Source organism: Chaetodon auriga, chromosome 11, assembly GCF_051107435.1.
Source record: "Chaetodon auriga isolate fChaAug3 chromosome 11, fChaAug3.hap1, whole genome shotgun sequence".
NCBI lineage: Eukaryota > Metazoa > Chordata > Actinopteri > Chaetodontiformes > Chaetodontidae > Chaetodon > Chaetodon auriga.
Genome location: NC_135084.1, coordinates 482753 through 499623, shown reverse-complemented (window position 1 = coordinate 499623; position 16871 = coordinate 482753).

Below are 16871 nucleotides of genomic sequence, written 5' to 3'. Positions count from 1 at the left end.
CAGACTGACCAAGAGCGGAGGTACAATGACCTCCATTCCCACACTCAGCCAGTCGTTGAGAGGACAATTGGTCTGCTGAAGGGACGGTGGCACTGCCTGGACAGGACAGGGGGTATGCTGCTGTACAGTCCCAAGAAGGTGTGCTGCATTGTGGTGGCGTGCAGCATCCTCCACAATGTGGCACACCGGCACGCCATACCACTGCCAGAGCAGCATATCCCCCCACCAGATGAACCAGAAGCTGGACCCATGAATGTGCGTCCTACCCAGGAGGCCATTTGGGCCCGGCAACATTTGATTTCAACCATGTCACAGTCCAGCACAGCACTTACCTGTGCTGCAACTCTTCAGCCACGCCCCATACCTGCCTATCTGCACACCCAACCAATGAGAGTCATCAGGAGGGTATTTAAGCCACGTTGTCAGTTGTCCCAGTTGCCAGACTGTCTTTGCGCCATGCCAGACTCCCCAGCGTTCTTGTCCAGACTGATCTCCGGTGTCCGACCTCGCCTGTTCCCGACTACTCCTTCCGTCCTAGCCATGTGTCTGCGGGTGTGCAGATCTTACTGCCTCAGTGGTCTCAAAGAGCATATTCCTCCTCGGAGAGTGGTTTCAACCACGCCGAAATCTGTCCGTGATTTTAGCGTTCGATCCGCTCTCTTCACACTAACTCCCTCTGAGCCGGCTCTCTGCTCAGTATGGCACATTGTTGCTCCGGTTGTCCGTTTCCCCGTATTCCCTGTAAATCGGCCAGTACTGCAATTGGGTCCTCCACTGGCCCATTACAAACCATGTAAAAGAGGCAAGGATGCAGAATTCACTTATTCACCAATGCATTTATTGATTCACCAATATTTGTGAGGACGCCTATTAGTTGATCGAGGCGATCATTTATGCCACCTATTGCTCTAATGATTTCTTCTTGTGACTCCAGCACAGCACGGGTGAGGACATGGCCAGTGGGGCGGACAGCAGCAGCAGCAGCAGCAGCCAGTGGATGCGGCGTACTGGCGCCGGAGACGCTGGGGATGCTGGAGGAATCCCCCTAGTCTATGACACCGGAGAAGCCGGGGACGGTGGAGGAATCCCCTGAGTCTGTGGCACGTGGCTGCGACTGCATGTCCTCTCCTGTGTTTTTAAATAGTAATAGTAATAGTAATAGTAAATTGAGTAATCAAACATGAGTCAAAGTCTTTGATATCCTCTTTGATATGCTGCCATGTTTAAATTTAAATTCAAAACATTTCAAACCAAATAATACCATACATACAGCATTTACGCATGAACCTCTATCTTATAGGGCTGTGAGCAGGCTACCGTATGAACACATTTGTTGTGAGTTACACAAATACATAGGTGTTTACCTTGGGGGTAATCAGAGTCACCCACATGTGCTCCCACCACCCCTGAGAGAGCAGTGTCACCCACAATTGCGGCGACTCTCTGTTCAAACGGGGTGGGCCCCTCTTCTCCTGTCCCCCCGCCTGTTTTGGCCACACTTTGGCAGTGGGCAGCCATCCTTTCCTTCCTCCTTGATGTTGGACCACTTCTTTTTCACTTCTGCTTGTGTGCACTTCTCTAACCCCACAGCATTGACAGCCTCACACACACTCTCCCACTCACTCCTCTTGCGTTTGTTGCTTATGCCGAAGGACAGCGTGCCAAAGAGCACATTTTTGTGCCTCCACTTCAGTGAGTAGCACCTCCAATTCGCTTTCAGTGAAATTCTTTTTCTTTCTCGTCTCTCATTCTTTTTTGATTTTCTGATCGTGCAGAGAGGGGAATCCCAGCTGCAGGGCGTGGACAGGGAGGGGTTGGGTACTCCAACATGTGCGCTCAATTCCACGTTGATTGGGGTGTACAAAGGAAATGTGCTTGGATTCATGCATGTGCACAGATTCATACATCTGGATATTTTTGTGCGCACAACGTTTTCTGGATTTGAGCATACACCATGTCTCAGTAGGAAATCCATGCAAGTCTTTGTACATGAGGCCCCAGGTGATGGTGGTGGTTCAGTATAATCAATACAACAAAGGTTAAGGTTACTGGCCTGAAGTGGAACATAAACCAGATTGTGATCAGAATGGCCTAGTGGGGGGAGAGGTGATGAGCTGTCAGCATCCTTAGTGTTTGCAAACAGTAAGTCCAGTCTCTGGTGGGACACTTTACATGCTGTGTGAAAGTAGGCAGAGTGGAGGACAGGGAAGCATGATTGAAGTCTCCAGAAGTAAGGAGGGCCTGGGGGTGCACTGTCTGGAGCCATGAGAGTACTGTGCAGAAGCTTGCATGCTGCTGCGGCATTGGCCGATGAGGGGATGTACGCAGTTATTGTGATAACATGTGTTACAACCCAGCTCACTGGGGGGGTAGGGAAGTAACAAAAATCAACCGATGGAAGGGGTTGAAAAGTAATTATTTATTTAAATCAAAGTGCTCAAAACTGTTTTAATATACAAAAGGCAAAAGGCCAAGACAACGAAAAGAGCAGTTTGGGTGCTTTTCAAAATAATGAAATAATCAAAACCAAAAGAGAACTCTCCAAAAATGAGAGCTTAAGTAATGCTAACTAAAGGCGAACTCTTCAAAAGGAAGAGCTTAAGTAATGCTAACCAAAAGAGAACTCTTCAAAAGGAAGAGCTTGCCTAAACCACACTCAAAACAAAATGGAAATAAAACCCTCCTAAATGAGGCCTACAGTTTCTGATGAAAAAAAACAAGAACCAAAGTACAAAACGAAATAGCACCCCTAATCCTAGTGTAACTAACAAACAATATGACTACGTGAAAGTACAAATCAGTCCCCGTCTAAGCCTAGCTCAGTTCAAGTCTGGTTGCCAAAAGAATATCAAAAGTCGAACTCCGACAACTCTGTCACAACAAATGGGTCTCTCCTGTGCCGAGGACTGGTCACCAAAGATGCCAGCCGCAGACTGCCAGGCTGGGACGACTCTTGTAGCCGGCAGGTAATGACAGCTTGTAGGCGATTGGGCAGCGGCTGGTTAGGAGGAGGAGTCCGGTTCCCACACCCCTTCACCTGCAACCAGTCACAAGCACACATACACAAACACACACCAAGAACGGTGGCAGCCGTAACAACATGCGACAACTCCCTTAGGAGGTAATATGGCTGAATGCTAACAGCTAGCAGCTCAATGTCTCTGGTGCATCGCTGCTCTTTTAACCTGATGTGCCCTGGGTTACACCATCTATTGTTTACAAACACTATGCCCCCAACTTTCCTCTTGCTGCTCTCCTTGACTCTCCTTTCCGCTCTCAGCTGTTGAAAATTGTCCAGCATAACATGTGAGTCCAGCATTATCTCCGTTAACCAAATTTCAGCAAAACATATGAGGCTACACTCCCGATACTCCCTCTGCTGTCTGGTTAATGCCATTAGCTCTTCCATCTCATTTGGGAGAAATCTCACATTTCCCAGATCTCACATTTCCCATAATAACAGACGGTCGCCCCAGCTCTGCATCCCCTCCCTCTCCTTATTTCCTTGGGGATCATGTTGCTCAGCACGATCAGCTGTTCCAATTAGTAAACAATGGACCTGAAGTTCAGTAGTTCTCCTGAAGTTGATGACAGTAATCCACAAAGTAGAAAAAAGCAAATCCCTAATATCACCAGTTGTACATCCATACTTACACACGATCAGCCGAGACTAGTGATGGAAAAAACACAAGAAAGACACAAAAACACACTAATACAAAGGAAAACAGACAGAGCTCGCAGACTTGCACGGCCCCATCTTAAGCATTATGAGGCTTGCAAAGACAAAAAAGGTTGTAGAAATACATTAAATAAATAAATAATAAATACATTTGGTTTTGTAAAGATGTGCTGTATTTTACTGCTTTACCATCAGAATCAGAATCAGAATCAGAAATTGCTTTATTGCCAGGTATGATTTTACACATACGAGGAATTTGTTATGGTGACGTTGGTGCAGACACATCTACTAAAAATGAAAGTACAAAATATAACAATATAAATATATATACACAAGTCTGTTTTTTTTTTTGTTTTTTTTTCTGGAAACACAGTCTGTTTTTTTTTTTTTTTAAAATTCAGAAAAAAGTCCAAACTGAGCGTTAATGTAATGCATAGAGTGGCAGGATGAGGCAGAGGTGGAGTGTGAAGAGTGTCAGGGGGGGTTCCGGGCCTTGTTGATAAGGCTGACAGCAGACGGGAAAAAACTGTTCTTGTGGTGTGAGGTTTTGGTCCTGATGGACCGCAGCCTCCTGCCAGAGGGGAGTGGCTCAAAGAGTTTGTGTCCAGGGTGAGAGGGATCGGCCACAATCTTTTCTGCACGCCTCAGGGTCCTGGAGGCATACAGGTCCTGGAGAGATGGGAGATTGCAGCCAATCACCTTCTCTGCAGAACGAATGACACGCTGCAGTCTGCCCTTGTCCTTGGCGGTGGCAGCAGCGTACCAGATGGTGATGGAGGAGGTGAGGATGGACTCAATGATGGCTGTGTAGAAGTGCACCATCATTGTCTTTGGCAGGCTGAATTTCTTCAGCTGCCGTAGGAAGTACATCCTCTGCTGTGCTTTCTTGATGAGGGAGCTGATGTTCGGCTCCCACTTGAGGTCCTGGGAGATGATAGTTCCCAGGAAGCGGAAAGACTCCACGGTGTCAATAGTAGAGTCACAGAGGGTGATTGGGACAGGTGAGGCTGAGTTCTTCCTGTTGTCCACAACCATCTCCACTGTTTTTAGAGCGTTGAGCTCCAGGTTGTTCTGGTTGCACCAAGTCACCAGATGGTCAACCTCCCACCTGTAGGCGGACTCGTCGCCATCAGAGATGAGGTGGCACGGTGGCACGGTGACAACACTGTCGCCTCACAGCAAGAAGGCCCGGGTTCGATTCTCGCTGTGGGCACCGGGGGTGTGTCCTCCACGATGCCTTCGGTGCCTGCTGCTTGAGGAAAAAGGCCTTTCTGTGTGGAGTTTGCATGTTCTCCCCGTGTTCACCTGGGGTATCCTCCATAAAATATACCCCCACTAAAAACATGCAAGAAGATCACCACCTGACCAATGGTGACAAAAGGAACTGGGTCCCCGGGCGCCGGTTGGATGGCAGCCCACCGCTCCTGGTCTGCCGCGGAGGAAGGGTGACCAGGATGGGTTAAAGGCGGAAGACAAATTTCACCAGTGCATGGCGTGTGTGTATGTGCATGTATCTGTGTGACAAATAAAGGGGATTGTCCCTCTGATTCAGAGTCCGATGAGGGTGGTGTCATCCGCAAACTTCAGGAGCTTGACAGACTGGTGACTGGAGGTGCAGCTGTTTGTGTACAGGGAGAAGAGCGGAGGAGAAAGAACGCAGCCCTGGGGGGATCCGGTGCTGATGGACTTTATGTCGGAGACGTGTTTCCCCAGCTTCACGCACTGTTTCCTGTCAGTCAGGAAGTCTGTAATCCACCTGCAGGTGGAGTCAGGCACGCTCAGCTGGGAGAGCTTCTCCTGATATTGTCTGTTGGTAAATGGAATTATTTTTGTTGCGAGTATTTAACCAAATAAATAAATAAAACAAAGAGAGACAATTGGACTGCAAGAGGCAATTGGGTCACCCATAAAGTAGGATTCCAAACTTACCATTAATGTCCTTTTTCGATTCAAAAAAGGACATTAAAAAAAGCTCACTCTATAGTCGGTCGGCCTTGCTGCTGCAGGTTTTTTCAACAGTGCTTCTCTCCCCATGTTCTTGTCACTTCCTAATCATTATAACCTCAATGGGTGCAAAATCCGTGACGTCGGTAGTTAATGTCACAGTTGTGAAGATACAAAGCTTGAACTTCTCTGTTTTCCATTTTAAGGTGCTTTGTTCCCTTGTTCCGTTGTTCCCTTTATTTTCAATGTAATAACAGTAGCACTGCAGCAGAAGGAGGACAGAGCGAGAGGCAGAGGAGGCAAATTACAGAAGCGAGGCCAATGGGCTAAAGATTGAAGTTAAAGTTTTTACTTTGAAGACATATGGATCAATCATAAAACAACTGCTTTTAGAATGGAGTTTGGTTTCACAGTCCATCCACTCAGACCACCTGGAGCAGAGGGTAAGTTAATGTTAATAATTCAGATAAATTAAGATGATCTACATTCTAATAATAAATGTAAACAGTATAAAATATCATAGGAAGTGGGCTAAAACCAACCTGTTTTCTTAACTTCGATCAGCTTGCAGTGAAAGGGGCAGCTGTGGCTGAGGAGGTAGAGCAGTCATCTGCCAATCAGGAAGTCGGTGGTTCAATCCTTGGCCTCAGCAGTCCACATGCCGAAGTATCCTTGGGCAAGATACTGAACCCCAAAATTGCCCCCGATGCTGTGCCATCAGCATGTGAATTCATATGTACATCGCTTTGGATAAAAGCATCTGCTCATTGTCAGAATCAGAATCAGAATCAGATGCCTTTATTAGTCTCCCGAAGGAGAAATTCCATTTCAGTTACATCCCGTCCAAGAAACACAAAAGAAGACAGTGACACATAACAGGGGAGGACAGGAGTGGGAGAACTGTGGGTCGCACACATGGAGAGCACCCCGTTTACTTAGATGTGAAAGAGGAAAAACAAGAGGGAAGAAGAGGGTAAAAAAAGCAACTCCCAAACTAAGCTCCTGTGGGGGGGGGGCACAGTGTGGGATTAGGAAAAAAACACCTCGGCACATAAGCAACATAGTAAGACATTACAACAAAATCTCAAGGACTTGCACATGTGGGAAGGGTGGGGGGAGTTGGGGAGGGTAGGTGTCGCAGCACAGACACTGGGGGCGCGTGCACGCAGCCACATTTAAGTTTAAGTAACGTCACATGGGACAAACCATCCCAACAGAAAAATGAAATGTCTCAATGACAGAAAACATGAGATGTCAGAAATATATTACCTGGAGATTAGAAAGAGCAGATTTACACTTCAGATTTGTCCATTTTGATGGGGGCAGACTGAAAAGACACTCATCAAGCCTTATTTTCATTATGTTTCTACTATATAACAACACAGATCATTGATTGGTAAAGACAAAATTGTTTGTTAATGGAAATGAGGGACACATTAAACTGTGAAAGGCTCCTGTTGGATTACTTTTTCTCTTAACTTCAGTTTGAAAATGTGGTAAAGCTACAATTTTCAGTCGTAAGGTAAGCTTGGAATGAACTGTTCCTGTGGCTACATTGTTGACTGCAGTAACAGATCTTGCTTTACTGATCTGAAATGTGGATGTTTATATGCACATTTACATCTTCAGCTTTAAATGAATTGACAGTGGCGAGGGGCTAAAGTTGAGGGTAGTGGAGAAGCTTATTGTCAGACCAATACAGAAATTTAGAAAACTGAAATGAGGAAATGAATGAAAGACAGGAGAATTAATGAATCACAGGTGAAACAAATCAAACATTCACAAGGGCGGGAAAACACAAGAAGTAAAGCAAAATGTGGAATGAGGAAAACTTTCAAAATAAATAGGAAATAACAAGACTAATCAGACTGGATCACATCAGCAAAAGTGAAACCCCTCTTGAGTCCAGTGGCAGAGCCCCTCAGAAGAACTAACAATCAGAAACAAAATGAGATACGCACACAGGCGACTAGGAAACGAGACAAGAAGCTATGGAAGATATGAGTGTAACCCCCTGCACCTGTTACTTCAAAGGTTTTAAGTAGAATAAGCAGAAAAACAGGGGGTTCAACTTCTAATCTAGATTCAATGAGGAGATTGGCTGGAAGTCTACTTGTCTGCCTGTTTAAATGAACAGAAACATCCACCCCAAGTAACACACAACAATGAACTGGTTATGGAAAATACAGAAATGTGTTGTTGTCAACAAGACACTCTAAGATCAGGGTATCACATTATGTGAACTTGACTTAAAGCATGTGAAAATAAATGACAATAATGCAAGAAAGGTATGACCAGTTACCAGCTACCTGTCAATAGTATCTGGAATAAGCAATGAACTGTCAGCAACAGTTTCAATATCACATTTACCAATAACTGAAAACAGGCCAGATAAACCCCTCTGAGATCTCAAGAAAAGTTTCAGGTTCAATGTTCAAATGAATGACAACAAAAAATAAAGACGCAAAAATAAATAAAAGAAGGTGCATGAATTATGTCTATAGTTGTTATGTTGAATTCATGCACCTTGAGGTATACCTCAAGGTGCATGAATTCAACATAACCTCAAAAAACCTCAGTAACTCACTTCAGACAATATTATTCATTTTACCTTTTTAAAACATAGAATATACTTGTAAAAGCCATTTTAAAAAACGTTTTATTAAAGGAAGGGCTGTGTGATTCTACATCATGAGTGGGCAGCGCCCTAGCGCCCTCTATCGGCCAGCTGCCCCTAGCTAAATGGCGATTAACCAAAATTGTACACAACACAATCATGGCATTTTCATAAATAGCTTTATCCCATTCAAGATTATCCCAACTGGTTTTGATAGAAGTACAGGGTCCCTCAGTAATTTATCTGCGTGCATTGTTTGCTAATGTAGGTACTGACCCACTAACTGTGGTTATCAAGCTCGAACTTTGTCTTATGCCAAAAGTGCAACTCCAACTTCCTCAGGACTGAAACTTGAGGTATACCTCAAGGTGCATGAATTCAACATAACCTCAAAATGAAACACACCTTAACTTAGACTACAGTATGTAGTGCATTTTAGATACATGTGTTTACTTTTTGTTCAAAACCACAATTATTACCTTAACTACTTTTTTTACAGTTCAAAACACAGTTACTAGCAAGACTCCACATACTACTCACGACATGGAAACCCACGCCCCAACACCACGTGGGGCCTCAAGTTTCCCACAAGCTGAATGCAGTGGCGGCTGGTGAATTTTTTTCTTGTGGGGGGAGGGCACTTAATTTACCAAAACCAAAAAGCGGAGTTGGCAACGTCGGACCACAAGAATTAATGTATATTATGTTTACAAACAGACAGTTAAATGCAGGTGAATGTTACCAGTTAGTGAATTTGAATTTATCTCCCCGGTGTTTGATATGTTTTGCTCCAGATAAGATATAATTGGTACACGCAAACCTTAAAATCTCCTTTTCCATCATTAAACAAACCAAGAATGTATAAATATATTTTTTACTTCAAAAGTAAAAAGAGAAACAATTCATTTTCACAGCTTCCAAGAGTACCAAGTGCTTCTTCTGTCCAGCTAATTGTTTGGAACAACATATTTATATTTGCATACTAAAATAAAAAAAAGAAAAAAAAAACAGCAAATACATAAGGATGAAACCAACAAACACTGGACGTTTTGTTTACAAAAACAATCAAACCATCAGGCTTAAAGCCCAAAGTGCTCCTGTTAGCTAACATTTATATTAACAACCTTAAATGACAATGAAAATGCAGCAAATCCTCATATTTAAGACTATCAAAGCAACAAAAAGTTGTCACTTTGTATAAAGAAAATAAGTGAAACCATTAGGCTTTAAGCCAAATGTGCTTGATCATGCTTGATCAGTTGCCTTGGTTTGGAAAAGCAGGCAAGGGAAGCAAAATAAAGTAGCTGCCTCACTGCATCCAGTTAGCCAAGATGTCTTCTCATACCAGCTCCATGAAAAAGAGCGAGTACATCTCCTCCCTCTGTCTTCGGACTGATGTCTAATTAAGACGTCCGGCCAGTCAGGTCCGAGCTCCTTCACTCTTAGTTTCTCCTCTCGAACGGCGTTGTTTTCAGTGACTTCACTGAATTTTCTCTCTTCATTTTCTCCTTTTTCGGCTCTCTCTGCAACTAGCTAATGATCTTGTTTGCTAATTACTCCGACACTCTGCGCTCAATGTGACTGGCTTGGCAGTTTTAATTACAGGCTTGGGTGAAAAAAACCGCTCGCTCTCTGCTGCCACCCCATGGCCGGTGGTGTGTATAGCGATCAGAGGGAGAGTGGGGCACAGTCAGCCTGTGCCCCGCTGTCTTGTATCTCTTGTATTGAAGAGGAACGAACTGCGCATGTCAAAGTTATAACGGGAGTCAATGGGGAAAGATGTGTGCGCCCTGTGGCTGGATATATGTCAGGTATTAGTAACTGTAGACAGCGTAGGACATTTCTAATCTGACTATTTAGTGCAGATTTTACATTTGAGTAACACTTCAGACAATATTATTCATTTTACCTTTTTAAAACATAGAATATACTTGTAAAAGCCATTTTAAAAAACGTTTCATTAAAGGAAGGGCTGTGTGATTCTACATGATGTGAGACAGAGGGGGCAGCGCCCTAGCGCCCTCTATCGGCCAGCCGCCCCTAGCTAAATGGCGATTAACCAAAATTGTACACAACACAATCATGGCATTTTCATAAATAGCTTTATCCCCTTCAAGATTATCCCAACTGGTTTTGATAGAAGTACAGGGTCCCTCAGTAATTTATCTGCGTGCATTGTTTGCTAATGTAGGTACTGACCCACTAACTCACCGTCTAATCATCTGCATTCGTAGCACTTTTTGTGCACCAAGGTAAAGCGTGACAACCTATCAACCTGATTTAAAGGGACAGTCGTTAAACTACCCTTGTTATACTCTCCACCTCTAAACTGCATGCAACTCTGACCATCAAAAAGCCTATGCCAATTCACTCAGGGATGCACGGTCTAATTTCTATTCAATTATCATCAATAGCAGTCCTGGAAATTCCAAGCAGCTTTTTTCTACAATAAATCTTCTCCTTAAATCCCAGTCCCAAACACACGTAGAATACTCAGAGGAGCAGTGCAATAAATTCCTCTCCTTCTTCAAAGCTAAGATCGACACCATTCACTCTCATCTTTCTAAGTATCCAGCTCCAGCTACACTGTCATCCGGCTCACAGCTTACAGTCCCTCACCCTCTCCCATGTTTCTCTGAGGTTGTGCAGAGTGAAACAGAAGCCTTCATCAAGAAAATGAAACCAACCACCTGCCTCCTGGACCCCTTTCCCACAACACTGATCAAATCAAACCTCTCTGCCATAAGTCCTCTCATCACTACAATCATAAACCTCTCTTTAAAATCTGGCCATGTTCCATCTGCGCTCAAAGCAGCTGTCATCAAACCACTCCTGAAAAAACCCTCCCTTGATCCGGAAGTCCTAGCCAACTACAGGCCCATCTTCAACCTCCCGTTTATTTCAAAGGTGCTGGAAAAGGTTGTAGCAGCTTAGCTTCAAGACCATCTGCATTTTCACAGCCTGTACGAAAAATTCCAATCAGGTTTCCGCTCTACACACAGCACTGAAACTGCTCTTGTCTGTGTCAATAACAATCCTCTTATGGCAGCGGATGCCAGCTCTCCTTCCCTCCTCATCCTCCTTGACTTGGCAGCTGCTTTTGAAACTATTGACCACCTCATTCTCCTCAAGCGCCTCCGTGAAAATATTGGACTCTCAAATTGTGCCCTGGACTAGTTTACATCCTACCTCTCTGGGAGGTCCCACTTTGTCAGCATGGGCTCTGCAAAATCTACAACCCTTCCTCTCACCTGCGGTGTCCCTCAAGGGTCTGTACTTGGTCCATTACTTTCCATTAAATATATGCTCCCCCTTGGTCATGTCATCAGCCAGTATGGAAATTCATTCCAATGCTACGCCGATGACACCCAACTGTACCTCAGGACTGATTCAACTGGTTTGTTACCATCGACATCAATACCACTCTCGACACTCACTACCTGCCTGGAGGAGATAAAGGCATGGATGAGTCATAACTTCCTCCATCTTAACTGCTCTAAATCTGAAGCCATACTTATTGGCACCCCCCCACCAGGTCCAGTCATCCTCCATAACCACCATCACCTTTTCTAGACAAAATATCCCCATTTCATCTGCTGTCACCAACCTCAGTGTCAGACTGGACCCTCACCTAACCTTTGAGAACCACATCAAACATCTGTGTAAATCCTGCTTCCTCCACTTAAAGAACATTGCCAGACTCCGCCCCTCCCTCACCATATCTGATGCTGAGAAGCTCATCCACGCCTTCATCTCCTCCAGGCTGGACTACTGCAATGCCCTGCTCATTGGGACTCAGCAAAAGTCTCCACAAGCTACAACTAATTCAGAACACTGCAGCCAGGATCCTACAGGAAACACAAACACATCACCCCAGTACTCCGCACACTTCACTGGCTTCCCATCACTGCCAGAATAAATTACAAAATCGCTCTCATCACTCATCAGTGCATTTATGGAAACGCCCCACCATACCTTAAAGAACTCCTTACCCAGCAAACCCCAACCCGGAATACACGCTATGCACATCAAGACCTCCTCCACACTCCCAGAACCAAGCTCCGGACCATGGGAGATCAGGCCGCCTGCCCTGCTGCACTATGTCTGTGGACCTCCCTGCCCAGTCACCTCAGGACCCCACAGACCATGGATGCTTTTAAAAAATACTTAAAGACCTTTCCCAGTGAGCAAAAAGTGGTCCAAAAAACATCAAAAAGGCGTGTTCTTCGTACATCCAGAAGACGTCCTCAGAGAAGCCAGAATGGAAGTTTTTTTTTACGTCTTTTCCAGACGTTGAATAGATGTTAAACTTTCAATGTTATATAGACGTCATTAAAATACGTTTTTGGTACGTAATTAATGAACGTCAAGCAGACGTTGTATAGGTAGCCAGAATGAAAGTTATTATTACGTCTTTTTGAGACATTGAATAGATGTTTAACTTTCAATTTTATATAGACGTTATTAAAATACGTTTTCTGCATGTCATTACTAAACATCCGGCAGACATTGTACAGGGAGCCAGAAAGAATGTTTTTACTACATCTTTCCTAGACATTGAAAAGACGTTGTACTTTCAATGTTGTATAGACATCATTAAAATATGTTTTCAGGATGTCATAAAGGTTACAGGCGTCACTAAACTAAGTTTTCAAACAAAATTGTTTAACATCATGAAGACCTCATTGAAGGCATCAGAATGAACATTATTGCATCTTGGACATTGTTATTTACTCATTGCAATACGTTTTAGACAATTATTGGACATCCAGAAATCCTGAATGTATGTCAACATAGCCCACATTCTCTGGCTCTTCAATTTTTATTATTATTATTTTTTTTTTAGCAGGGTTTACTAGTAAGAACATCTTATCAAAGTTGTATACTTCACCTGTTCAAGTTTTCTACATTGTACAACAGCTTCTTTACACTCTGGTCATTGCATTTCATGGTAGACAGTATCTGACGCAACATTCTACATGGATTTTCCAACAGTCATGATTTTTGACATAATTGTTTTTAATATGACCTGTAACAAACCAGTAATACAAAAAATGAAACATTTTAACTATTTTAAAAACAGTTTTATACGAAGAAATCTAGAAAAACACTGAACTTTCTGAACAGAAACTCACTCACACAATCTCACTCTCACACACACAATAACACTCTTTCCCACTCACAAGGTCACTCTCACAACAAACAAGCAAAACTTTTGTAACAACATGAATGTATATGAAAATATAAAACACTGAACTCACACTAACACAAAACAAACACACACACACACACACACACACACACACACACACACTACTTATACCCCCCCCCCAGCCTATTTCAATTTAATACTTTTTTGCAATTAATTGCTCACTCAGTTTTTTTTTGTCTCACTCCCATTTCTTCTTTTTGCATTCTGAAGCTCTACTTAGAACCTTCTTAAGAACCAACAGTGCAAAATGTAAATTCTTGCAATTTTTCAACTGGTCTTAAAATTTTGATCAGGAGTGTGTATATATATATATGTGTGTGTGTGTGTGTGTGTGTGTGTGTGTGTATATATATATATATATATATTTTTTTTTTTTAAAGTCGATGTTTAAAGCAACTTTTACAGGCCTAATCATCTATTAGTTTGTATATAGACGTCCAGATCATGGCCAACTAAAACGTTTTTTTGCGACTCATTCTGGCTGTCTGTAGACATCCAGAACCGGCTTAGGCTGGACGTGCAATTCCAATGTTATTTATCAACTAATTCTTGACGTCCCATACATGTCCAGATCATGGCCAAGCAGAACGTCTTTTTGCGACTCATTTTGGCTGTCTTTAGACGTCCAGAACCAGGTCAGGCTGGACATACAATTCCAATGTTATTTATCAACTTATTCTTGATGTCATGTTTACGTCCAAAACATGGCCAAGCAAAACGTCTTTTTGCAACTCATTTTGGTTGTTGATAGACGTCCAGAACTGGGTCAGGGTGCACGTACAATCGCAATGTCATTTATCAACTAATTCTGGATGTTGTATAGACGTCCAGATCATGGCCTGGACGGGCCGACGTGATATCAACTCATCTTGGACGTCCATGGACGTTGCCTGCTCAGTGGGTTCTCTTTAAAGAGGCTTTTAATATACTTCAAGTACTCTTTTTAAATGTTTTTATGTTTTTACTGTAATGTGTGCTGTAGCAGATTTCTTGGAATGAAAAGTGCATTATAAATTAAATTTTATTATTATTATTATTATTATTATTATTATTATTATTATTATTATTATTATTATTATTATTATCTGTGTGCAAGCTAGACCTTACAAGACATTTAGAAGACTGCTGGTTACTGGAGAAAGAATGTTCTGGAAGCTTTCAAAAAATGAGCTAAGGGCAACAATCAAAGGTGTCCCCAGGTGTTCAGAATCAGAATCAGAATCAGAATCAGAAATCAGAATCATAAAAAGCTTTATTGCCAAGTACGCTTTTACACATACGAGGAATTTTTTTTGGTGAAATTGGTGCATGACACATCTACTAAAATATGACACATCTACTAAAATAAGAGCATAAAATATAACAATTTAAATATATATACACAAGTCTGTTTTTGTTGTTGCTATTTACCGGAAACACAGTACTGTTCCGGGCCTTGTTGGTAAGGCTGACAGCAGACGGGAAAAAACTGTTCTTGTGGCGTGAGGTTTTGGTCCTGATGGACCGCAGCCTCCTGCCAGAGGGGAGTGGCTCAAAGAGTTTGTGTCCGGGGTGAGAGGGATCAGCCACAATCTTTTCTGCACGCCTCAGGGTCCTGGAGGCGTACGTCACAGACTTTGAGGGTCCCTCCAAATAGTACACTTCCTCCTCCTCATCCCTCAAATCTCCCTCTGAATCACAACACTACATGTGCTGGTTTCTGATTTTGCTGCTTCTCAACCCCATTCTCTTAGGCTTGCATAGCCTTGGTCTCTGCTCTGGAGCTTCCTGAACAGGCAGAAAGCCACATGGCAAGAGCAGGTCTCTGTGGAGGGTACGATGTGGGCCCTTGCCTCTCTCTTGCTTGACTACATACACAGGGCCAGTATCAATTTATTTCACAATGACATGGATGTTTCTGTTCATTTAAACAAGCAGACAAATAGACTTCCAGCCAATCTCCTCATTGAATCTAGATTAGAAGTTGAACCCCTGTTTTTCTGCTTTTTCTACTTAAAACCTTTGAAGTAACAGGTGCAGGGGGTTACGCGAGCACAGGGAAAAATGGCTGGAAAGTCTAGCCAAGAAGCTTTGACAATCTGGCAGTGAGGCATCTCCGCCACTCTGCTTATATCAAGAGGGAGTCAGTGGAATCAGCCTCAGGTGTGGCATCTGCTCGCAGCACCACCAGGCCACACCTCCAACACAGAAATGGAGAAAAAACCAACACACAACAAATACACAGAATAGCATAACAAAACAATAACCAAGCACAATATAACACAGTGAGGTGTCTCAGGGCAGGCAGGGAACCCAAGCAGCAAGCCGTTGAGAAGGCAACAGGACTGCAGGCAGGTGACAGGACAACATGTCTGGAGACTAGACAATGGGACTGGAGGCTGGCCATGAGACAGCAAGACTGGGGGCTGGCAACAGGGCTGCAGGACAGGAGGCCGGCAATGGGGCAGCAGAACCAGAGGTCGGTGAGGGACATGGTGTGGCCAGGGGAACAGACCACTGATGAACCCACACCATCAAGGAATATTGCAGGTCAGAATCATCTGGAGACAGCTGCTGCTCTAGCTCAGACAATTGCTGCAGCTCTAGCTCAGGAGATGGCTGGCAGAGGGGATGCTGCAGCACAGGAACTGAAGGCAGCTGCTGTTCTGGTCCTGGAGAATGCTGCAGCTCTGGCACGAGATGACTGCAGCTTTAGCTCGGGGAGGAACTGGAATCATGGACCTCTGCGATGCTGGGCCGTGGAACCTCTGGGACGCTCAATCAGGTGGGGGTGGGGCCAGGTTATTGAGGGCTTTGTATGAGGAGCATTTTAAAACTGATTCTCTGGGGGATGGGGAGCCAATGGAGCTTGTAGAGGACGGGCATGATATGGTCACTGATCTGACAGTGTGTGGCCAATACATCCAGTATTGGAGCTTATTCAGAATTATTGAAGATGAGGAGACTGCTGCAATAGTCCAGACGAGAGATGATGAAGGCTTGGATGAGGGTCTCTGCAGCTGTGGAGGAGAGATATGGCCGGAGGCGGACGATGCTCTTGAGGTGAAAGAAGGCTGTTTTGGTGATGTGTTTAATGTGCTGATTGAAGGAGAGGGTTTGGTCAAAGATGATGCCAAGATTTCGGATGTGAGGGGAGGTGGATACTCTGGAGCCGTCGATATTTAGGGCGATGTTGTGGGTGGATTTAGAGAGTGATTTTGGTCCAATAATGATGATATCTGATTTGTCACTGTTGAGTTTGAGGAAATTGGTTTGAAGCCAGAATTTTATTTCAGTGATGCTGTTTGTTAGGGTTGAGTTGGTGGCAGCAGAGATTGTCTTGATGGAGATGAGGAACTGGATGTCATGGGTGAAGCAGTGGAACTGGACCATGTTGGCAGATTATGTGACCAAGAAGAAACAAGTACATGATGAAGAGG